General features: G+C 43.1%; 1 long non-coding RNA gene across 1 annotated transcript; it reads left to right on the top strand.

Moving 5' to 3' along the window:
• The first annotated feature begins 6,697 nt into the window (after window positions 1-6,697).
• LOC144685270 (uncharacterized) lies at window positions 6,698-9,401 on the top strand. Its single transcript, XR_013577689.1, has 2 exons — window positions 6,698-6,810; window positions 8,662-9,401. It is a non-coding gene; the product is annotated as an uncharacterized LOC144685270 (long non-coding RNA).
• The last annotated feature ends 16,515 nt before the right edge of the window (window positions 9,402-25,916 follow it).

Below are 25,916 nucleotides of genomic sequence, written 5' to 3' on the forward strand. Positions count from 1 at the left end.
AATGATTGCTGTGGTGACAGTGAATGTATTATTTAATGAGAACAGGGAGCGAACAGAATATTCCTTGCTTAATTTTAAAAGTGTCTGTATTTCTAATGTAATAATTACAGAAAGCAAAATATAATTGAATTATAATTAAAATCTCACTAAGGAAAAGTACAATGTACACAAAACATCTGTTGAAACAACATAAAAGGCATCTTAGATAGTAACTATCATTGAGTAAACTGCAGTATTCTTTATAATTATTGAAGATATTTTAAAAGGTTTTGATCCTGGGTTTATAAATGTAATTATTATGAAAAATACAATTGAATCAATAGAACATACAATCTTGGATATTCTCAATTTGGATCCATGAAAGATGGGAACCGATTGTTTTAACTGTCAGAGCCCTAATTAATTAAACTGTTGTTTATTTCAGGAGGAGAGTAAAAACAAAATAAAAATAGAGGGATGTTGAAACCAGTTATGGGAAACAGAACTATGGTTAAGAGCAAGCAGCTAATAGTTTTGTCTAATCATTAAGTAAGCAGTCACTTTGAGTCAATTACATTTACATTTTGGCTGCAATTTCTTTTCCCACAGATGTACCATTCTACACATGACTGCTTAGAACTAAGATTTTGATTGATGTAATTGGTTATTACATACCATCACCAAAGTCTCATGTAACTGTTTGTTTGCTTGATTTGAAAAATGGAACAAGATGCCAGAGATGCCAAGGGGCTATTTAGGATCTTTGGCTGCACATGTGTCTCTGGGGAGCATTAATTTGTTGCCTTGGCCCCAAGTCAACATTCCACTTTAGTGTTACTGAAAATTGGATCCCTGTGCTTCTAGTTGTCAGCCTTAATAAATAATTAGCACCATTATAAGGGACAAAATTGTTTTAGGTTGATCCTTCATTTTTGTTCAAGTTCAGAAATAGAAATAAAAAAATAACTCTGACCTCAGCTCATAATATCACCAAGCGTGTTTTGACAGAAAAATAGTGTGCAAAGTTTCTCTGCAGTACATTCTACTTCCATTCAAAAATGGGTACATTGTATCACAATTTCTCCCTACCCACCATATCTCTTTTACGTGACCTTACCTGCACATCTGCAAATTTTTCAAAAGCACGTGATAAGAGGAGGCCTAATGGAAATCAGCAAGAGAACATGCAAAGTAAAAGTTAATTCCGCTTACTGAACGCAACCTCACTTCTCTGCAAAAATATGGGAAAATAACGAATAAATAATAACTGAATAATTACTAAATAATAAAATAACGAACTGATCATAACTGAATGGCCCTGTATTTTAGTATGGTCTGATTTTACTCGCTTCTGTCATCAACTTGCTTACTACAAAACTCGCATCCTTCAGTTTTTAGCTTCAAGGACTGGACTTTCGATACCTTAATTGTGGTCTCATGCTTAAAACGTATTTGTTCATTTACCCTTTGTCTCTTTCCTGAGTTATGGTTCTTGGTTTCTCTCTGGTAATGATTCACGAGGAGGCAAACTGGCTACATCTCCTTCCTCCCGTTGGATGTGAGTTTAAAGAAGACAGCTCCTCCAAAATCAATGGGAACCCTCCTGGCTAATCAACCTGTGGATGAAACATTTGGCCCTTATTGTACAAATCAATTCATTTAGCTTCAATATGCATGTTCAGTGCTTAAGTCTGTGATCTTTCTTTTAAAACCTGTGTGAATTCAGTTTTGTTTTAACACACAATGCTTAAACATATCTCAACCCCATGATCTTTTCAATCCTTTATTTTAGAACAGATGATCAAACATCCTAATCTGTGACACCAAGTGGCCAGCAGTGGACCTTCCCCAGGATCAAGGATACCCGCTTCAGAGTTGCCGGCCAATTAGAGGCCAGCAGCTGTCCTTTGCAGGCAGTGCTACTGGGAGCAGTGGTGGCTGCCGGCAATGCACCCACCAGAGATGCAGGATCAGTGCAGGACACAGGCCACAGGTGAGTGAGGGCGAGATGAGGGTCGTGGGGTGGTGATCATGGGAGCTGGTGCAAGGGGGTGGCTCTCAGCCCCACCCCGATCCCAGGTCCCTTAACCAGGCACCTGCTGCATTTGAACAAGGGAACCTCCCAGGAGCCTGCAACCAAACTTGAGAGGGTTTTGCTTTACAGGTCCCCTACAAGTCAAGCCCCCCATCCGCCACTAATTGAATACTAGTGATAGCAGAGTGAGGCCCTTAAATGTGTGTTAATGCTCACTTAAGGGCCTCTAGTAGCAGCTGGGCAGGATGGCCATCAATGATCCTTCCCGTTCTGGACCTTTATTGTTAACCTTTAATCATTTACAGATCCCAAGTACTGTCATGCATGGTACTGTTACCTCTGTGCAGGCTGGTTCCAGAGTGTTCTCACTAGACTGTTCTCGCAGCCTATTACCATGTGACTCTAAGCATCATGCCGTGGGTGGTGCTATTCCCCAGTCCCAAGTTAACACTCGATCTGCTGGGTTCCTTTACAATGGCACACAGGCACAGATGTTATGATCCCCAGCCGAGATTACCCCTGGACATGTCTGATCCCAGAGTGAAACGCAGCTTGATAGCTCCTAACTTTTATTTGTTTGGTTAGACATGTGAAGAGTAGCTACTGAACAGAGTCACAGGAGTCAGCTGGTGAACTTTAACAGAACAATAAAACATTTATTCAACAAGAAAAGATGAACTATATTACAATACTCCTTCACTCACACCTATACCTTTACAGATATATACAGATTTGTAAGGGTAACATAAGTTACAAAAGCTATCTTATGCTTTAATGTTCACAGTAAGTACACAGTCCATATAATCCAATAGGCACCCTGTGGTCAGACACCCCACACTCAAAAACCAAGTGACAGAAGCCTCTGGAACCAGATGTTATGGATCGCTCCGCAACACCCCCCCCCCCACCCCCCCACCCAAACACTTGTCACACCGCGAGCCAACTGGCCTCACTGAACTTTGTCTTTGACATAAGGGTTTCCAATCTCCGCTCTCCAAGACCACACCTTGGAATCTCCTCCCAAACTGATGCTTTCTCTCAGATGCCTTCCGCAAAGGTTCACCTCCAGGGTTTCAAACTCTCCCTCCGAAGATCCTCTTCCCTGGGTCACCACATGCATTCAAGCTGTCTTCCATGCACTCTCACCAACTCAGCCGTCAACAAGACCACTGCTTCGCATGCCCATAGCAATGAGTAACAGACCTTCAGTTGTCTCTTTGGACCTTCTTGCCTCTTGCAAGCTGTCCTCACTTTAAATCTACTTTCTGCAGCTTTTGTCTCTTTAAGTCTGAAGCTTGCAGCCTTTCTCTCTGTCCCTCAATCTTAACTTCACTTAAGAGGACCTTTTCCAGGTTCCTGTCCTTCCTTTGACTAGAAGGTCTTCTGGGGACTTTCCCTTGTTCCACTTCCTTGGATTTTGTGTTTTTTTCTTTAGCTTGGGGACTGGATACCTGTTCCTTCCAGGTTGCTTCCTGGCAGCTCTCCTCGAAACCAGCTGAACTCCAACAGCTTCCAAAACAAACTGTTGTTTTTAGCTTTTCTGTGTGTCTGTGGAAAGGGCCTGCTTCTCTGGACCCCTGTTGCCAGGCAACAGCCCAATTCTTCTATCTTTGTTTGTTTACTGTGATGTTTGTGTTTAATGTTTATGTTTTTTTTGTAAAAGGATATTTTAGTTAAAAAGAATTGTTATATAAAACCTGCCAGTAAGATGTGTTTAGTCCTGGATGTATTGTCCTCTGGTGGAGAATAAGGAACAAAGGAACCTTCTGTTTTTTATACAGGAAGTTGGAGTTCAAAAGCAGATAGTTGTGTGTGTATTCTTAATTGTTAAGAAGTGACTACACACTTCATTTACCTTATCTTAAGTCGTAAAACTCTCATTAGAAATGCAGGCACCTTTTAAAAATGAAACTAAAACTCAACTTTTCCTTAACACACAGATACAGAAATACAAAACAAACAAACTTTAAAGCTAAAACTCATTCCTAACACCAAATACAAATATAACTTACTTAAACTGTCTCTATTTCCTAACACAGACAACATCACACCGCAATAACTGCCTTATTTCTTTTATATTTAGGTCTTAACAAAAATTAATGTCAAGGATCAATAGGGTTTCTCACTGAATCTGGAAAAGTCTGACCTTGAAAACTTTTAAAAGTAAATCAGGGTCACTGAGGATAAAGACACCATGGCAACCGTTTGTAAATCTGGCATTCACATGGAGAAATCTTTGCATTGGTTCCCATGAGCAAGTGCTGCCTCTTTCTGTTAAGAAAGCTGAGGGATTAATGGTAGGATCTCGCAATTTTATGTGCTTGCCATCCTTTGTACCCTACACTTTGAGAACCCAAGTGCAAGACAAAACTCCATGGCCTTATCATGCTGCTTGGGTCATAGGAACAGGAGTAGACCACTTAGCCTCTCAAGCTTGTTCCACCATTCAATGAGATTATGGTTGATCTGTGACCTTTCTTTGCCCCACACCCCTTAACATCTTTGACTATACAAATATCTGTCAATCTCAGTTTTAAAACTAACAATTGATCCGGTATCAATTGCCATTTGCACAGCAGAGCTGTAAACTTCTACCACCTTTTGTGTGAAGACATGTTTCCTAATTTCACTCCTGAAAGGTCTGACTCTAATTTATTTTTAACTCTGCCACCTAGCCCTAAATTCCCCAACCAGCAGAAATAGTTTCTCCCAATCTGTTGCCCTTGAATCAAATCACCCGTAACCTTCTAAATTCCAGAGATTGGTTTGTGTAACTTTCCTCATAAACTCTCAAAGCTCGGGCAGGATTCTGATCAATCTACGCCAGGTGTGGTCTAGCCAGGACTTTGTGCAGCTGAAGCCTGACTTCTACCTCCTTGTACTCTAGACCTTTAGATGTAAAGGCCAACAGTCCGTTAGCTTATTTGATTTTTTTCCGTACTTATTCATGACATTTTAATAATCATTGCACCTGCTCCCCCCCGACCCCTCAAGTCTCATTGTTGCCTTGCTGTTGAACCAAACTGGATAAAAGTGCACCAGTTATCCGACTAATGCATGCCTCACCAATAGCCTAGGTTATGCACAGATCTCCCACAGTTATTTCGAATGAACTGGTGGTATATAAACTGAGTGAAGTGACAACTTCCGCAAACATACGCAGAGTTTTCCAGGTGGTGATCTGGATGCATATCTTTATGCAGAAGCTGGCATAAAGGCTAAATTGGATAGTCTCCAAAATCAGGCAGGAGAATTGTGATGTGCGATCCATTCAAAGTAATATGGGATGAACATGCTGTTGAGTGGTTGCATGCCACAGCAGGTGGCCCAGATTCATGTAAGGCAAGCACCAGTTAAAGCTAGACTGCATGACTTAAATCAGCACGCGCCTCATAAAGGGAAAATATATTTTGCCTGAGGGGGTGGTAGAGGCAGGAACCCTCACAACATTTAAGAAGTATTTAGATGAGTACTTGAAATGCCACAACATACAGGGCTATGGGCCAAGTGCTGGAAAATGGGATTAGAATAGATGTATTTGATGGCCAGCACAGACGATGGCCTGAAGAGCCTGTTTCTCTGCTGTATAACACTATGACTGTATGACAATGACTGGCAGCACTGACCTTGTCCTGCTTTGAGGCTGGAGGTCTGTTCCCAACAGGTAACAGAGTTCTGTGAGCACCTTCTTTGTGAATTTCAAATGGCACACACATTGCTTCTGCCTTAGGCAGAGGTAGGAAAAGTGCTCCCAGAAGACCCTAATTGTACAACTACTACGATAGCACCCACAACTGGGAGCAAGTGGTGTGCTCAGATTCCTTGCAGCCATCACTAACACCCACATGTAGCAGTACTCACTGCAGACTTCATCAACTGTAAACAATGCTGCAAAACACCCAGCACTTCCACAAACTGAAACAGAGCCAGTAGTAAGTAATCAGCAACTAATTTGTAAGTTGCTGATGATCCCTTTAAATAGTACTGGTGGGGTCCTTCATGTTGCTGATGCATGTTCAGCAGTGAGATACAAATGACAGGTCCGGTGTCAAATCCATCTTAGATGCTAACCGACATAACAATTAAACTACTCTGCATACTTCCAGCGCATGTTCATGACATCTGCACTAATGTGCTCAACAAGATGATGCTTGGCATGATCAGCACTAGAAGTGAGTGGAAGCAGTGCAGGCATCATTTTGATACTAAAACAGTACATGTAGCACCAAAACTATCTATGCCGCAGAGCCAAATTTTGTGGCCAAACTCGCTAGAGGAATTAAGAAACTGGAAAAGAGAGTAGATACACATGAAACTAACCACCAGCATAATTCCTACTGAGAATAAAGAACAAAGAAAAGGAAGCCGAGGAGAAATGGCTCATATTGAAGACCCAGGCAAAAGGATTGGGAGATTTATCTAACAAAGGTACAAAGTAAAGGGACAAGTGTCACCAAGAGAAAAGCTCAGCAGAAATAATTAAGCATTCAAATTGTTTTAAGGCTTATGCAAGATTAATTTTTCTTACAAAATATACTTTTCTTTCATAACTTCAATCCTTGTCCATATATTTCTGCAATGTAGTGATAAGGGCCCCAGCCTACTGAGACAGAAAAAAAAAACTGCTCTTACATTTGTACAGATAATAAATTATTTGAAAAAAATGATAAACGTTTCAGTAGAAATCTCATTTGTTCTGTAAGTGCATGTGTTTTTACTCTGTACGTTTTGGAAGCAGTTTAAATGGCAGTAAATTGAATGAACTAAGTCATGAATGCTTTCTAGGAGTGAAGAAGGTAATGTAGAATTCAGAAGCTTGTAATCTGGTGCCAGTTTTTAGGTAGTTTTAATTACAATAACTGTCATTTAGAAAGTTTTACTTGTCTCACAACTGGGGGTTATTAACAATTTTAAATTAGCATTACCAATCAACCATTGTGATGCCTTCTAAATTTTTAGGAGACAAATTCATTACCACACTCGAACAAATAAAGACAATATAGACTTCTGGGTGCAATTACTGGCCTGGAATTTCCTTTGGGCCTCAGCCTAAAAGTTGCATCCAAAATGACACCTAGTCCCATGCCCATTCGATCGATGTTAATTTATGCCCAAATGTCTTGCCAATCTCATTAGCGTATGCTCGAACATAACCAGTGCAGCCTCCCCATGTTCGAGCACAGGACTCGCAAAGTTGGGGGATAAATACCAGAGAAAGGATAGAGAGTGCAAGATAAGCAGCAGACTAGCTGCCATAAATGTTTTAAATTAATTTGTTTGAATTGGTCCATTCCAGTGTCTCAAATCTTTTCCTATGCTGACACATAACTGACTCACAGTAGAATATTACAAGGAAGATGGCCTTCAACCTTGTGCAGGGTGACCTTCAGGCACTCCTGGATGACACACAGGGAAGGAAGGACCTATTCCTTAGCTTCCCCACATCCCAGCCCTCATGTATGGTTTGGTAACAAGTGTAGACAGAGATGGCAGAGGTACATTCAGAATTTCAGGACAGCTGAGCAGTGCCAAAGGTAATTCAATGACCTGACCAGAGCAGGGGTAGTAAGCCTTATCATACTTCCCCCTTCCTTCCTCACTCACCCATTGATACCAGGCTCAAGGCCATGCGGTAGAACACACTGTTGCAACCAAAATGACATCTACTCTCATGCCTGACCTGTCCACATCAATTTGTTCACTGATTTGCACCTTCAACTATTCCACACTCTTTTTGCCTTTTTTGGATAAGATGGCACTAAGTGTCTGGGGGAAGGGGAACAGAAACTCTGTGCCAATGAGGTTGCGGCACAACTTTAGTTATTCTGGTAGCCAAGGTGGGGTAAAAATAAGATTCCAGATCCAGGTGATTACTGGTCCACTTGCTACCTCTCCATGGTCCAGGACCCTAACCCTACCCTTACTCATTCCTCCAGGAGGCAACTCCACACTAAAAAAGCTATCAGTCAAATAAAGGCAAGATGTAAGAAAGTTGGCCATTACTAGTTGGCCATTTTCCCATCATACCCTGCCTCTGTAACAGAATAACAGATTGAGAATAACAGAATACTGTTCAGAGACAAAGCCAGTTATGTATGAAGTTAGGCCCTGTGATATGGGGTATAATTCAAGTTAATGGTTAGGGATTTGGATGGAGTTTATGTGGATCACTTACATTACCTCTGGAAGTCAGGGTCAGATCAGCTCCCAATTCCATAGTAGCGTGGTTGTAAATTTGCTTATTGTTACCATACAAATACAGTTAATATTGGTTTTAATAATCTTAATCTTTGTATTGAACCCTCCTGTCAGGACTCTGGTTTTAAGCACAAGCTTACAAAATGACATCCCTTGGGCGTGCAGACTTAACTTCCTGTTCAATGATTAGTTTCTCCCTAATCTCAATAGCAAGGGCATGACAGGTATAAATAAAATCCAGAATGTCTGCGGACCGATAGAAGAAGAATATTGGTAAGGGATGAAGTAAATGGTTAGCACACGGTATGGTCAAGTTGAGATTGAGGTGGGGAGGAAAAAAGCCAGCAAAAAAATGAAGGCATCAGCCAGCTGGTGGAGAAGTTAAAACATATGTCCAGAATAAAATAATGATTAACGCAGTAGTTTGTTTGGAACGTAATGCCTTAAAGGAACTGAACGAGCATCTGCAACAACTGGTTAAAGGTAAGAGAATGTAGAAGGGTGACTGGAAGACATCGGTGATGTTGTTCCAGATACAGAAACCAACTCGGCTACAACAAGTGATGGAACAGTTGAATAAAGAAAGTACGTGTGCTTGGGAGGAGGAGACGGTGCTACAGAGCGAAGATGTGCTACAGGGCTCCATGGTATAGAAGAGGATATTGGACAAATGGAATGTTGGACAAACTAATATGGCTGCTAAGGCTTACTAAATACCATAAATGAAAGCTAAGAAAGAGGATTTAAGATTGGGGGCAGACAAATAGAAGAGAATGTTGGACAAGCTATCCTTTACTACTCGTACCATGATGAAGAAGAATCAGATCGCATCAGGTAGGGAAGCCAGGCATGTTGACTGCTGACAGATTAGAAACCATTTAAAAGAATGGTTTAAATCCCCCAAGAGTATGGTACACACTATTAGTTTAAAAGGAGGAGGATCGGCTAACATCAGTCTTTTCACAACAGACAAAGACTGTGACGGAGTTGCAGAACAAACTGTACGTTAGACACTTGAGGTGCAACAAAAGGATTAAGAAAGAGATGTTAAAAGCTCCTGAGCTGCTTTCCACAGCATTTCTATTGGTTTGAAAGTCTCTTAAAAATGTATCTATGTAACGTCTGATTTCAGTGTCAGGCCCACATTCTTGAAAACGAACTTCAACAAAAATAAAGAATTCACAGCCTATTATCAAAGTTCAATTTGTACTTTAGGACAGAAGGTAGTCTCATTAAGGACTTTGGAGTACTATAACAAAACTACAAGAAGGGAAGGTTGACAAGCTGGAATGAAACAATAATAAATTGCTGGCTGCAAGTAATATAATAGTGGGACCAATGCAGACTATTTTGAATCAGTACAAAACGGAAGTAAGTAGCAAATATCAGAAATTTAAATTTTCTTTATTTGAAAAAGAATAAATTAGTTTTCAATGAACTATTATTTAGGAGATTCCAGAACCTTTCCGCTTGCTGCCTCTCAAAGGTCCAGAACCCTAACTCCTCTGCACAGTGGATAATTCAGAACTGACAAAGGCAACAATTCTAACACTCTCTTTCTTTCATTCTTCTGTTTATCCAAAATACCAGAAAACAGTTGCCATGGAGGAGCGGTGGGCAGTAGTTTGAGAAACAGGAGGTTGTGGGCGGGGGGGCAGGGGGAAGAGAAGGGGGGGGGCGCAACTTTTAGATGAGCTAATGATCCAGCATGGTGGGATGATTCCAGCGAGCTGGGCATATAATGAAATGTAGATGTGTTACAATGAAGTTCCCGACATCCAACGGTGGGTAATGCAGCCTGCCATTGATGGGCAGAGTGGACAATTGCAAACTGGTTTCATGATGTTGTGAAAGCAATTTTTGGCCTTCTTGCCATATTGTCTGCTCACACCTCCAAACACACCCGCCGGCAACAGGCACGGAAAACCTCCCAGATTTGCACTATTTGGTAACGGGTGGGAAAAAGGATGTTTTAACTGGCTGGATGCAATAGCGGCTTTTCACGCCGTATCGTCCCAATCCCGCCTCATTAATCATGCATTCCCGGGAAACACACTGTTTCCAGGGTGGGCGGGCTCTCATTTGCCTGCCACGCAGTCACCTCACCGCTTACTCAAGCTGAGTACCATATTTAAAGTGCAGCTGTGCACACGCCTCTCAGTGCTTCCAGCCCAGGACTGCTGCACAGAAGACATGGCCCTTGAAAGGCAAGAAGACTGCAGCCCCCTGATTTAATGACACGTCCCTCGAGCGCCTTTTGGACAAAGTGGAGGCTCGCCGTGATGTCTTCTACCCCCGCTCTGGCCGCAGGAATGGCAGCAACATCACTAATCCAGCACCAGAGGCAGTGGCAGCGGCGGTCAGCTCCAATGCCCTACAAAAGAGGACAGCCACCCAGTGCCAAAAAAGGATGAATGGTCTCTTCCATTCTGCCAGGGTAAGTCACTCTTCCCATCACTGATAACTCACACACTCACAAACCCATCACACATCACAGGGCCCTCACTCACTGCCAGTTCAAGGGACATCACCATTCACACTCTCTCAGACACCTTCATTGTCCTCATCCCGTCCATGGGACCACTCACTGCCCACACATGCCAGGCATACTTATCATCTGGCCTGGCAGGTGTCCTGCTCAAATACTCTCTATCTCTATTCACGCAGGACAAGCTAGCACACAACGAGAGGGAGAGGTCACAGACTGGTGGAGGAATGCCTGAAATCAAGGTCCTCATGGATTTTGAAAGCAGAGCCATCCAGCTGGCCAAAGAGGATCTGGGCTGTTCCTGTGCTGACGGTGAGGTCGGCAGTGATCTACCAAGTGAAGGTCCAGCAGTGCAACATCCATCAGACAACCATGCTGTGAGTGATGTGTCCTCTTTCACAGGCCACTGCCGTGGACTAATTATCTCTCCTTGCTTTCACAGACACATCTGGGAAACAGCCGCTGGAGTCCATGACCCAGGGCTTCAAATCAAGCCCTGAAGAAACCTCTGAAGAGGAATCTGAAGGCATTTTCATTGAAGACCGATCACAGCGCTCATGCACACCCTCCACCAGCGCAGAGAAACACACCTCGGTGGGACCAAGCTTTAGAGTAGCCATGGGATCACAATCTGGTGAGCACATCACACTGTCTGATCCACAGCAATGGCGACAGGGATTTCTCCGGTGTCTGGCACTCGGGGGACTGCTGGAGGCCAGAAATCTGCTGAGTCCGAGTTAGATGATGAGCCTCTAGACTCGGTCCTGTCACAGTTGCTGGAGCTGCAAAGGCAAGCCAGGGAACATCAGGAAGGAATGTCTGTTACACTCCTCAGATTGTAAGGCATGATGGAGGAGTCCGTCCGCCTTCAGGCTGAAGTGATAGTGCCTGCATATCAATGCAAAGAGGTCAACACTGGTACGATAGAAGCTGCCGTGGAGACTTTGGTCCAGGGCATCACTCCTGCACTGCTGCACAGGCTGAACTCCATCGCTGAAGCTATAGTTGGCCTCCAACAGTGTGTGCGCAAGAGGGGTGCCAGGCAGCTCGATCTCACTCCAGCTACTCCTTCTCCTCAAGGAGTCAGCCAGGGATCCTTGGGCACCCATAGGGAGGAGGATCAGCAGGTGCACACCCCGGGGCCATCCACCCAGGTGACTCTGGGAGTGTCCAGCCCATTCGAATCCCCTCTTCCTGTGACCCTAGCAGCTCCAGATTTGCAGGTCGAGGAGGGTGCCACTACCACACAGCAGGCCAGGGCCCTCCAGGTCTCTGCCCTCCAGAGGATGCCCGTCAAGGTCATCATAAACAGGGCATTGCAGTCAGCAGGCTGCTTCCAGCTCTGCTGTGGATGTCGGAGGAGCACCAAGACATAGCGGCAGGGTTATGAAGGTTAAGAAGATGTAACTATTTTGAGTTATTAACAGTCACAGATTGTAACTCTTTCGAGTACATTCACAGTTCTTGGTTTCCGGGAGTGGGACATGAACCCACAACCTTCTGATTCAAAGGCGAGGGTGCTATGAACTGAGACACAGCTGCACAGCCTGGGCACAGGTGTTAATTGCTTGTACATTATGTTCACTAATGTAAATAAACTCCCAAGAATGTTTCCCTGTCTATGGCCCCTTGTTCTGATGAGCAGTGTTCGTGTTCAGATGTGAAACCTCTTTGCACAAGATAAAGGCAGGTGTCTCAGTCCAGGGCCTCTTCCCTGTGCTCTGTGCAGCCTTCAGACTAAAGTGATGGTCCAGCTTCACACTCACTGGACATATTACTGATGCTTGCACATCGATGATGCTTGTCATTGCTGCCAGGATGTCAGCACAGGTGTCACAGAGTTCTGGCATTCTCTGTGTGCTCTCAGCACCTTTGAGGTGGGGCTGATCCACATCTTGTCAGCATCTGTGACCAGTGATGCTGTGCTCCTGAAGGGCTCAGGTGCTGAAGGCTGAGAAAGGATCATGGCTGCATTTCCATGATATGGCCCTGATCACAGAGCACAAGCGAGCTGCCCACAGCCAGCCAGGAATCAGACGTTCACAGAGGTTGTGTGAAGATCTATGGAGTGTCCTCACTGCATGTCATCATCATCCTCCTGAAATCGAATGACTATTAGGCCCTCCACTGCACCTTTATTACAGGAGCCTTATCACAGAGAGTATATGTGCTGCCATCGCCAGACTGGAGACAAATGTTCACAGATGCAATTTGAGGATCTATGGTGTCTCTTCGCTGCATGTCGTCATCATCCTCCACAAATCTAGCAGCTATGAGGGCCTCCCAAGCACGCCTGCCTCATCTGACCAGTGTGATGGCCTCATCGCTGTCATCCTCACCTTCGAGGACCTCCTCACCCTCATCCCCATCAACATCCTCCTCATCGGAGGAGACGTCCAGCTCCTCCATCTCCTTCTCAGCCAGCTCCTCTTCCCATTGCAGCACCAGGCAGTAAAGGGCGCAGCAGGCGATGACGATGCGTGACACCCTCTGTGGACTATATTGCAGGGCTCCACCAGACTGCTCCAGGCACCAGAACCTCATTTTCAGCATCCCGATGGTCTGCTCCACCAAGGTGCAAGTTGCAGCATGAGCCTTATTATACCGTCACTCTGCTACAGTCTGAGGCTGCCGCACGGGTGTCATCAGCCACGTCCTTGTCCCCGAGCAGCCAACCCTGCAGCTGCTGTGGAACCTGGAAGATGTTAGGGATCTGAGACTGAGTGGGAACGTAAGAGTCGTGGACACTCCCTGGAAACCGTGCACGGACCTGCAGAATGCATTTGTGGTGGTCACACACCAGCTGCACATTCAGCAAATGAAAGCCCTTGTGATTGACATAGTTGCCTGCCTCTTGTGATGGAGATCCAAGCGCCATGTGATTGCAGTCAGTAGCACCCTGCAAATCTGAGACCTGGGGAAATCCCACCGCACTTGCATCCTGGCTCTCCTGGTCCCTGGCAAGATGCATAAGGTTATGTGTCATGAAGAGATATTAACGGCTATAATATAATTGGAAATTATTTTTAAAATGGAATTGTAGTGGGGTCTGTGTCTACTTGTTTGACTGTGTGTCTTAATTGGATTAAAGCCAGCTAGCCTGGGTGCTTTGATGTATAGTAGTTTGAGATGTTAATTAGGTAAACAGTAAGGAAGTTAAAAGGGTTAAGTGTACATTTGCATTTGTTGAATAAAGCATTTGAGAGTGGGAGTAAAATCTTGCACCTAGCTAGAAGACGCCAAGCAATGTGTTTTCTTTTTCCAGCTTACTAATAAGATTGGTGGAATGAAAGGATATTATTGTTAGAAAATGTAACATTAACAGCCTGGTGATACAATGGAAAATTTATATTCAAAGGAAAAGCTAAGTATAAACAGAAAGGAGTTTGTGTGTGTAAGGCAGAGGCATTTAAGATCTAACCAGCTTGTAAGCTGACAACTGTGTCTGCAAAGGAATTGAATTGCAAGGAACCTCATTTTGAATTTGTAACATCAAACGTTCTTTGTCTGGTATCTGTTTAAAGTCTATGGGTTATTGTTGCCTTGGTGAAGATTTACCTGGGAGTGATTAATTTGGGGATTTGTTATTATAGTAGTAATTTGTAGACATGTGTATGTCTTTGATTTGTTGTTAAATTAAAACATGTTTAACTTAGTTTTATATAAAAAAAACCTCTTGAGGTTCAGTGGACTTATTCCTGATTCAGAGCTGCATCTCAAACATACCAATTGAAAATATAGGTTATGACAGTTGTTCAAGTTTCCCTCTGGGATTTAAACAACTCAGCCTTTACCAGCTGCTGTGTCATAACAGTGTGCCTTCCTGAAGATGGCATCTGTGACATCACGGATGCATTTGTGGGTAGAGTCTTTCGATATTCCACAGACGTCACCTACAGAGCACTGAAAGGAACCAGTGGAGTAAAAAATGAGCACTACGGTCAATTTCACAGCCACTGGCAGTGGATGCCCTTCATGTCCCCGTGCTGCCAAATCCTGCAGCAGCTGGCAGATATGACCGACAAGTTCCCTAGACATGTGCAGTCTTCAGTGACACTGGTTCTCTGTCATCTGTAGGTATGAAAAGCGATGTCTATAGACCCTGGACCTAGCTGGTCGCTGAATAGCGACAGCTTGCTGTGGCTCTTCAGCGGCATGTGCGAGAGCCCCAGCTGCCCCTTCTTCCTGAAGGTGCTGCTCCTCTCTCTGTGCAGTCAGGTGCCTCAGTCGCTCTCTTCTCCATTGTCTTCTCTCTCTCTGTATGCCATGAGGCACACAGCTAGTTCACCAGGCTCCAAGTTCCGTTGTACAGCCCCTGCAGGAAGAAAGAGAGAGATGCGTGGGTTAGCTTGGGTGTTCTAAGAACATCTCTTTGCTAAGTCTGAAGGCTCCTTAATGCATCCCGGAGACTGACCACTTAGATGGCCAGATTTTAGCATGCTCCATGGCTGCCCGAAACCCCATGCACCTCCACTCCATTCCACCCGACCAATTGGTGGCAGTCTTTCCCACTGGACTGCACACTGCGCTCTCAGCTCAGGAGCAGGCATTCTCCCAACACGTAAGGCTGCACTGTTAGCATGAACAATGGGATAGACTGGTTCAAATCAGGATGATGACATTGTAAGGGGCTGTGAGTGCTTCCATCAGTGATTGCTCCATGGCCAGCTTTAGCAAGGAGATTGTACCACGTGCCCAGTTGTCCAATTGTTCTGCAGCCCACTAAAACACTCATTAGTTTGCAGTCTGTGCCCAAGGAGTGAACAGTTTCTGAGCACTTAGTGGCAATTTCATGTCTTTGCATTCCTTGAGTGGGCAGATAAGCTAGAAGCCCGACTCCAAGCATGCCATTGAGGGCTTATCTGAACTGTCTCAGTTGCGTAGGAATGGTCACTTTATACAAGGTTTACCTAATGCCTGGCTGCCTACCTCTCCTCCACCCTGCACATGCATGTGCACTACCATCAACCGCTGTGCAGCCCTTCCCCCCCAAAGTTGCATCAACCGCAGTGCAGCCCTTGATACCCCCCAAGTCACCTCAACATCAGTGCACCCCTTGCCCCCCCAAGTCATCTTAACCACAATGCAGGCCTTGCCCCCAACCCACCCCACCCCCACCTTGCCTCAACCGCAGGCCAGCCCTCGCCCTGGCACTGCACTATCAGCCAGCCGGGAAAAAGCAACTTGCCTGTGCCCTTACCTGAATGCACAACCCCTTAACCTTGAGGTCCAACAGGCGAACCCTGGTGAGCGCAGCTGTGATTAAAGTATAATAATTTTCATAATATTTTTCTGGTTTATTGTTTGTGGGGGCAAGTATGGTTGGGTCTGTCTGCTTGATTTAATTACATTTGTAGTCAAGTCGACTGAAAGCTTGAAATCATCAAAAGAAGCTAGTTGCTTGACATGCTAATGAGTAAATATGGATGCTGTCTTACCATGTAAGGTGTGAATTTGCATTTTTAGATAAATGAAGAGATTTGAATTTCAAAGGGATCTTAGTCTGTTTACAACTAGCCAGATAAGCAAGGCTAACGTATGTATTTATTTTTCCCAAAGGTTACTGACAATATATTGGCAACATGAAAGTTTTTATATTATGAGGTAGATACGGTTTCAAAGACATATGGAACAATAGAATTTACATATTAAAAAGAGAGAAACATATATAAGGGGAATGAAGGGCTATGTGTTAGAAGGCCTTGTAAGATCTAACAGGAGTGTGTGAAATAGCCTTAATAATGTCTCTAGCATTTGTGCATAATTCTGCTATATAACAAAACTGAAGTTAGGGAAAGCCATTTGCAATTCCACTGCCAAGTGTGCATTTTGTTAACTTGCTGGTTCTGTTTTAAATCTAAAATCTATTTTGGACTGTTGCCTTAAAGGGAGTGTAACTGGGATTCAAGTTAATTAGGAATTTTAGGAATTATTATAGTAGTAAGTAATTGTAGTCTTTTATGTGCGCTTGAAATCTTTTATATTTTGTTAGTAAATATTTTAATTTAATTTTTTAAATCTCTAAAGGTGTTGGTGTGCTTATTACTTCTGAATTCCGGGCACACATCTTATGATAAATACAAGTTGCAAAACCGTTGTGATAGTGTGACCAAGTTTCCCTTGTGGATTTGGTCCACCTGGCACACATCATCTACCACATCATAACACAGCGCAATGTTACTGTGTGCTCACCCGTGAGTTCCCCTTAAAATGCAGCCCATCAAATGCAAACCTTATAAATACTATTGTGAAACACGTCGGCATGCATTCACGCCAACATACTCGGATGATGCAGCATGGCAGGATGGTTCCAGAGAACTGGGTTTATGCAGATATTATATTGAGGTTCCTGACGTCCGACAATGAGGAACACGGCCCGCCATTGCCGGGCAGAGTAGATGATTGCAAACTGGTTTCACAATGTTGTGAAACCAATTTTTGGCCATCTCTCCATATTGTCCATTCATGCCGCCAAACAACGCATGGAAAATTGCACCTATGTGTTTCCTTGTGACCAGTCTGTGCAAGTCATGTTCCCCATCAGGAAAAAGCACTAGGATTTATTATTATGGACAGGGTGTCTGAGTATTTGAACAAATATGAGCTTGTCAGAGAGAGTCAACACAGATTTGTAATGGGTAAATTATCTCTAACAAACATAGGTGAATTTTTTGTGGGCTTAACTAAACATGGTTAGTAAGGGAATGTTATTTATATGGACTTCCAGAAGATATTCATGAGTTTTTCAAATAAGAGACTGCTAAAAAAAATAACACATAAAATTGAATTCAACCTATTGGTTTGGATAGGAAATTGATTAGGAGGTTGGAGACAGAGAGTAGAAGCAATGGTTATCTACTCAAATTGATATAATGTGATGAGCAATGTCACTCAGGGATTTGTACAAGGCCCCAGCTTCTCACTATATTTCTAAATGATCTAGTCAAAGGAATAGAGAATTGTACATCCACATTGGCTGATGATGCTAAATTATATGGGACATAAATAAGGTGGATAGGAGCAGAAAGCTGTAAATGGACATTGATAGATTAGGTGAGTGAACAAAACTATGGCAGATGAAGTTTAATGTAGGAAAATGTGAGGTCATCTACTTTGTAACTAAGAAAGATATATCATTATTTTTTTATTAAGTGGCAAGAAGCTAGGAACTGTTGACAAGCAGTTAGGGGTCCAAATACAAAAATCATTGAAAGGCAAGTACATGAAAAATATGGAATGTTGGCCTTTACCTCAGGGGCTAGGACTACAAAGGGGTGGAAGTTATGTTACAGCTGTATAAGGCACTTTTAGACCCCATCTGGTGTATTGCAGTCAGTTTTAAGCACCACACATTATCACAGATTTACTGGCATGTTGCCAGGACCCAAAAGTTTAAATTATTAGGATAAGTTGCATGGACTAGGCTTCTTTCTCATGAATATAGAAGGTTAGAGGGTGATCTAATTGAGGCGTTTAACATGATTAATGTGTTTGACACAGCTGGGGGGAAACCATTTTCTCTGGTGGAAGAATCCGAAACATGGAAGCATAACCTTAAAATTAGAGCTAGGTCATTCAGGACGATGTTGGAAAACACTTCTTTACACAAGGTTACTGGAAAGATCTGGAAATTTCCCCACATAAAAGTTGTTGAGGCTGGGCCAATTAAAAATTTCAAAACTGAGATTTTGTTAGGCCAGGATACAAAGGTGGGTATATGGAGTTAAGATACAGAACAGCCATGACCGAGAGGTTGAATTACTTAGTCCTTGTCTTATGTTTCTACGTTTATTGGTATAAATATGTCGGAAATTGGAATGAATTCAGAATGATACTTGGACATCTCTCTTCTGGTGCATAAGTTCAGTGTCCTGAACAATTTGCACCTGTTATCTGGCCATATCAAAATTAGACCCCAGCATCATCATTAAATTCACTAACAGAAATAAAAGAATTGCCCAAGTAGACTGTTATAGTCAATTGGGCGTCATGTTTGAAACTGGAATTTATTTTAAAGCTGAGAACCGCAATCCATTTTAAGTCATCTTGGAACAGTTTTCTTAGATGACTGCCTTATTATAATCCACCATTTTGACTGGCTGCTACAAAGCTTTATCTTCTGATGTCAGAATAGTTCAACGGTGCTTGGTTCGTTATGTCTTGATTTTTTTTCTATTTTTGTTCCTAAAATAGCAGAAAACCCGTTTGACCCTGTCAAAAAATGTTAAGTGTCAGCCTTGCTAAGACAAATGCTTGGTTAATTTGACCGATTGCCTCCAGCAGAACAGCGCATGGACAGGATCAGCATCTCAACCAGATGGACTGATATGTTTTAACACTAAAACTCAGTTTCCCCAGAGGTGTCGGACTTGAATGTCTCTGGCATAGTAATCCATGAAAAATGGTCCTTATGTTAACATGTTCTCCCCTTTGCTGTCTGTGTGATCATAGCCGTACTTCAGGATGGTTTCCCTTCATGTCTTCAGTACACAACCTTTGCTTTTCTAATTCAAGAGTTTGCAAATGAAAGCTTTAAATAAACATTTAGACAGAATACCAGGGTCAAAGAAAACAATCTCTATTTAAAATACTAGAGGAAACTGAGCTATAAAATGAAGTAATTGTGGCACAACACTGAGTTCCAGTGCATCAGATCAAGGAAATTCAGACTTAAGTTCACTACGCGACATGCAAGTTTCCTTGATATTTTATGCGCATCTATCGATTCCTGTGCCTGAACATGTCACTGTATTTCACTAAAATGGATTTTTATGGCATCGGTATGCCTTATTAAAAGTTGAAAAGCTGCCACAATTACATCTTTGACAGTGTAGCACTCCACTAGCACTGGAATATCAGTTTCGATTAGGTGCTCAAATCTCTGGAATGGGGATTGAAACCATAACCTTCAGACTTAGCAGTGAGAGAGCTACCAATGAGCCAAGGTTGACACAAGGGTAATAGTGAGTCAATAAAATTGAAACAAAAGAGTCAAATGGAATTCTGTTAAATGGTCACGTTCAAACATTGACCTTTAGTTTTCCTTGTAGAAGTTTATCAACAAGCTGTCTATTTGAAACATATTTTAACACATGAAGCTAGAAATTACTATTGGTAATAATTGCAAAACAATAATAAATGTGCTTGCATGACATTCATTTGTCTGCTCTTTTAATGGAGAGCTTAACCTACATTAAATAAATAATGGACAAAGGAATGACATTCAAATATGTTAAATATCCATCTTTTATTATCACTAACAGCAATTTATGGCCTGCAATGTACTTTTTGAAACCAGCAAAAAGTTTTTTTATATTGCAAAATAAAATCCTTTGCACAAAATATGCTTCGTAAAACTGGCAGAGGAGATATGGTGCACTGTTAGGGATATCAAATATCCTCTCACTTATGCCTGGAGGTTGACCACTCTCTCCTTGTTTACTGTATGCAAACAATCATCTCCAGCATGAGTGCATAAACAAAGCAAAAACCACTTTCCATAGTTACAAAATGTAGCTGGTAACTACAATTAACTCACAAACAGACCACCGGTACTTATCATACATCATAGTGATGCACTCTAATGAAATAGCAAATATGAGGAGCTCAGATTAATTGTTTAAATTAAGAAAAGCACATCACCTTTCCAACCCACTCTCTATTTTATTTGCAAATCTTGGCAACTTCACAAGTGCAATGACAAGAATTCTGAAATAGATCTGCTGAACATATTCACAGCAGAAGAAAATTAACTTGCACACAACTCTTAGGCCTACTCCAGAAAGTTTCTTTGAGAGAAATGTTTTCTTTTAAAGTTGCTTGCTTGTTAATATGTAACTTCTTTGAGGACAGACATTGTATAAAAGCTTTTATAATTCCAGCTCTCAGAAATCACCAGCTGAGATCATGTCTGCCTCAACATCACATGCAACGAGTGAGAAAATTAACATCTAATTGATTTCTTCTAACAGTCCTTAGTGTCACTATCTAAGTAACCTAATTAGATAATAGAAACAGTGCAGTATGTGATGGATTCATCAGGGATGTAGCAACCATTATATTTAGGAGCAATACCTTGATTACTTTTCCCATGGAGAGGCGTCAGCTGGGCAGAACTCAGTTTGCATCAGGTGACAGGGCTATCTTGAGTTCATATGGGCATCAGGGATCGCCATCATCAAAACATACCTACACAAAGAGAAAGGCAGAAAAAATCAGCTGCATAGTACAGGGCTTTGTGCTAAGAAAGCCCAGAGAGCTGAAAATGGTGACTTACAATCATATGCTGGTGCCTAACCTGCCATTTTGGCCCTTGCAGGTCCTGATAATGTCCTCCCTTAAACACTCTCAGATGAACTGCATTCAGTTGCATGAGTGACTCCAATCAGTTCTATTTAAAGGGATCAGCATAGGAACATCAGGTGAGGTGCTTTTGATTTTTTTTTGCCTCTGCAGGGAGTGTGGTAATATTGCATTCAATGTTGTTGAAGAGTTCTGCAAAGTTGTTAGAGTCAGTAAGGAGTGGTGCTGAACTTTTTGAAGGAGTTCAAAGGACTTTGAAGATTGATCAGCAGAAATGCTGCTAAATGATGGCTCTAGTTACAGTCCCTTGTGGGCTGCAGCACAACATGGAGATGAAGCACAGGCAGTTGGGATGAGAAACTGTGCACAGAGGGAGGAGGAGGAGGAGGGCTCTCAATAGAAGACTGTACCACTAAGGTCTTTCGAGAGCACGTCTCCTACCTCCGCCTCAGCCAGGACCAGGCGGCAGCTATGATTTACCAAGCTGCAAAGGCAGGGCAGTGCTGCTAGCGGCAATGAAGATTAGCATAGCCCTCCATTTCTACACAAGCAAATCCTTCTGGCTTGGAGCTGGTGACATTGCCAACATGTCATAGTTTGCCATGCATTTCTGCATCAGGGAGGCCTGTACCACAGAAGAGGGTCTTTATAATGTCCTCTCTTACCAGAGAGAAGCAGGAGAGTGGGCACAAACCTTTGCCACAGTAGTGGGATTCTCAATGATGAGGGTACCATTGACTGCATGCACCTGGCTCTTTGGGAACCACATATTAAAGAGAAGATATACAATAACCACAAGGGGTTTCACTCCCTTGATGTGCAGTTCATGTACATCCATGCACAGAGTATCATGTCAGTGGATGCCTGCAATTCTGCTAGCAAACACAACAGTTTCATCCTGCACCAGTCAACCATTCTGGCCATATTACAGCCATTGCAATGAACCAAGGGGTGGCTAATGGTGGCAAGGACTACCTGCTCACAAATGGTTCATGACTCCTCTCAGCCAGTTCCATCCCCTGGACCATTCATGGGGAGTCCTCCAATACTCATCGGAGAGTTTCTCCAAATTCATGGCGGTCTGCTGCATCCTGCACAATTTTGCTCTCATGAGAATGTAAACCTTGCCACCAGACATTTGCTGTGTGTCTCCAGAGGAAGGGAAAGAGGAGGAAGAAATAGAGGAAGAGGCAGAGGCATTTCACTTGCAAGGCAACAAGCTGGAATCTCATGACTTCAGTTTGAGCTATGATTTTATTTTCTGTGTGCTATGGAGCACTGGGGTGTTGGGTAGCTTCGGCCTGTACTGCAAAGGAAGCTGAGACATTGGCCACCAGACACTGCATGATATCTGGATCTGCAAGCATCATCATGGAGTTGGCCACACCAGAAAGGATGGATTCAAAATTCTGCAAGAAGCCCTGTGCAAAATTGGAGCTGGACTCCTCCATGTCCAACAGGATATGTGGCTGGCCCACCAATGCACCAAGCATCTCTGTGTACATGTCCATCAGCACACCACCATCACAGTCCTTATTAGAGTTCTCTGCAGCAGAACTTGTCTGGCCCCTCTCTCCAGTGAGCTGGCACATATGCTATCCTTTACCCCTGCCCATGTTTTAGCTCACCCATGACTCCCTATGTGCAGGCCCTGCCTCTATCCTACCCTGTAAGGCACACGTAGTGCCAGTACCTGAGCTGATGGCTCCACTCCTGCTCTTTCTGATCCACAAGGAAATCTTAAAATAAATGCACTTCCCATTTTGACTTGGTTTTGGTTTGCTGATCTTCACACCTGATGGTCTTTGAAAGGTCAACTCCGTACATGGAATTAGTCGAAGGCTGAGATGTGTCAACATGCCCTGATTTTTGAATTTAAAGTTGCTGCTCGACTATCTGGCACAAGGACTTCACCACAATGCATTGTTGAAATGGCTTGAGGCCAGCAAGAATAGGGTGAGTAGCTTGCTATATGCATTTTAACCCCAACCCCAGTTCTTGGCTGTGCGGGATAACACTGGGACTGTAGAAACTCTTACTCTGCTTAATGAGAAAGACATTAGACTCAGAAATAAAAGATTCTACCAATAAAAAAACTTTAAGGATGAAAGATTTCAGATGACTCAATCTACTAGAGATGTAGAAATGATCATATAAGGAGGATAATAAATATCATTGCTGTTCCTCTGGAGACTGACATTGATGTAGAATAAAGGATTACTAGTTATGTTAATTAGACAATGATATTATTGATGATGTAAACACAACATCAGGGTCAGATGACCAAGAGGCTCCAAGAGAGCAAGACACAGAATGGACCTTGTCCATGAACCATATATTCACTATGAAGTTTTGTAAATAGTGCAAATAAATAGTTTTTAAAAAGTATATATCGACTACCTCCAGTCACCCATAGAATAAGGGAAACCTCATTGAAACAACTGGTCCAGCCATTCTTGAGAAGCTGTACAAGTAATGGATTTCCAGTTGCAGTTACTGGCTATGAAATTTAGCTCTGGAACACCCAGTTTTTTAGGTGTTGAGTGCTGGTTTTGTCTCCAAAATTGTATTGTGTGCGCGCGCACACACAGCTGACGCAAGCCATGCTAGACATCATTGTGATGAGAGTGTTAACACGCATGCAGGGTCATCCAGAAGTAGGCAGACCAGGCAGAATATGACATCAATCAGTTTGTAACTCTAGTGCTAGTACTGCCATCTTGGAGCTCAATGCTCCAGCTAATACATTCACTTAAGCATAGCTGAACACAAGTGCAGCAGCAGGAGGCAATTTAAATGGATCATCAACCACTTTCAGGTTAGTTGCTGATTGATTTCCACTGGCAGTTGCTGTGATTATAGACGTGTTTGGTGGTTTCCTGAGTTCTGAGGTCTCTGTCGCTCTGTATTCCAATAGGGCTGAATATATTTCATTCTCTCTTGCCAGAGAAGGCAAAGTGAACATGTGGCTTCGCGAGGATTGCAGCCTTCCCCATGATGTAGGGCGTCATCGACTGCACACGTGTTGCTTTATAGGCACTGCATTTCAATTAGAGATGTACTACAACTGAAAGGGATTCACCCCATCAAAGTCCAGCTGATGAGTGACCATACACAGTGTATCATGCAGGTCAACACTTAGCAGCAGACATGATGCTTCCATTCTGTGGCAGTCCGCTGTGCCATCTGCATTTGAACCACCGTGGCAAACCAGCGTTTGACTGCTGGATGACAAGAGTTATCTTTAATGACATGGTTCATGACCCTGGTACATAATTCATGCTCACATGGCCAGCATGCCGATAACAAGAGTGATGTTTCCATACGAGATGAAACAGCAGACAACTGGCATGCTGAAACAATGCCTTTGCTGCCTCAACCACTCTGCAGAAGTCCTGCAATATTCAGTGAAGTACATTTCAAGATTTGTGGTGGTTTGCTGCATGCTGCATGCTATGCAACCTCATCATTATGAAGGTACTGTTCTTGCCACCACCTATACTGCAACCAACTGAGATGAAGGAGGACAAGGATGAAGTGAGGAAGCAACTAACGCAGCCTCTTCCTGGTCCAGATGTTCATGACTGACTCATTCAAGGGTGATACCGGTAAAACAACCATAATTTTCATTCACCCTTAGTCCCACAGCTTAATGTTCCTCTGTCGCTGACCATCACAATATCTACTCAGACACAATACAGAAATAAAAATCAATGCAAAATAAGCATTCCAAACTAAATTTATAAATCAAACCATGCCATGTTCCAAACATCAATTAATCACTTTGTGTATTGACTTAGTGCCTATCTTCCATATGCCTTTGCTCATCCTCGTGCTTCTACAAACTGCTCTACAATGGTTGCAGCATGGCTGTTGGAAGGCCATTGACTTTCAATGGGGGAGACTGCAGATGGCTTTGAAAATGACCTCATATAGCTGTGGTGTAAGAAGACTCAGCTTTTGAACTACACTAACTCGGCATGTGCAGCAGCAACAGTCTGGGCTGGCTGACTGACAGGCAACAGCGAGGGAACTGGGTTAACAGCAGTGACGAGAGTCAGATGCTGTCATCTTGAGAGAAGGCAACAGATGCACACTCCTTGGAGTCACTACTCCTCCTCTGGGGTTGCACTTCAACAGGTAAATGTATTGGAGGACAGATTACTAGACTTGTGACACACTGCAGGTCCCTTTGAAAACTCGGATCCACAGCTATGATTGCAACAGTCTGAGCTTGCTATAGGGCATCTGAGCTTGTGGGGTGGCAACTTGAGTGTGCGTGGCTTCAGTCCAAGCTCCCACTGCAACACCCAGATGTTGCATAGCTTCTGCTTGTGCTGCAATGCATTTGACCCATCAAGAGGCAAAGCATCAGCTTTGTGCCTGTGTCTGTGATTGTGCTATTCGAGTCGGCCACCATTTCCACATTGAAAAGAAGAAACTCCAAGTTCTATGCAAAACCTGATGCTAAATTGATGCTGGATTCCTCCATGCTCCTTGATCTTGACAAGCTTTCAGGAGGACTGCCAAAGCACCAAGAATTTCGTTGTGCATATCTATCAGCTATTTTCTGTGGGCCATCCCATCAAAGTCCTCTATAATAGAACTCATGTGTGATCCAGCCCTACAGCGACCTGGCACCTATGTTATGGTTGTTCTTTGCCCTGGCTGTAAGCCACTTATGCCTGTAGTCTCATCGCTTGCAGATCCCATCTCTAAGCTATTCTTTAAAGTGTGCAGTCATCAGACCTAGTAGCTGTGAGTTTGAGAGCATACCGCCATCTTCAATGGTTTCTTCCCCACTGCAGGCCATGGCCTCAGTCATGGCTGCTGCAGTACAGTGTCCTCCATCCAGATAAGGACATACAGCAATGCCTAACCCTGCCAGTTGCTGCCTCCAATTATGCACCAAAT

This window comes from Cetorhinus maximus, chromosome 10 (assembly GCF_964194155.1).
Source record: "Cetorhinus maximus chromosome 10, sCetMax3.hap1.1, whole genome shotgun sequence".
Lineage (NCBI taxonomy): Eukaryota > Metazoa > Chordata > Chondrichthyes > Lamniformes > Cetorhinidae > Cetorhinus > Cetorhinus maximus.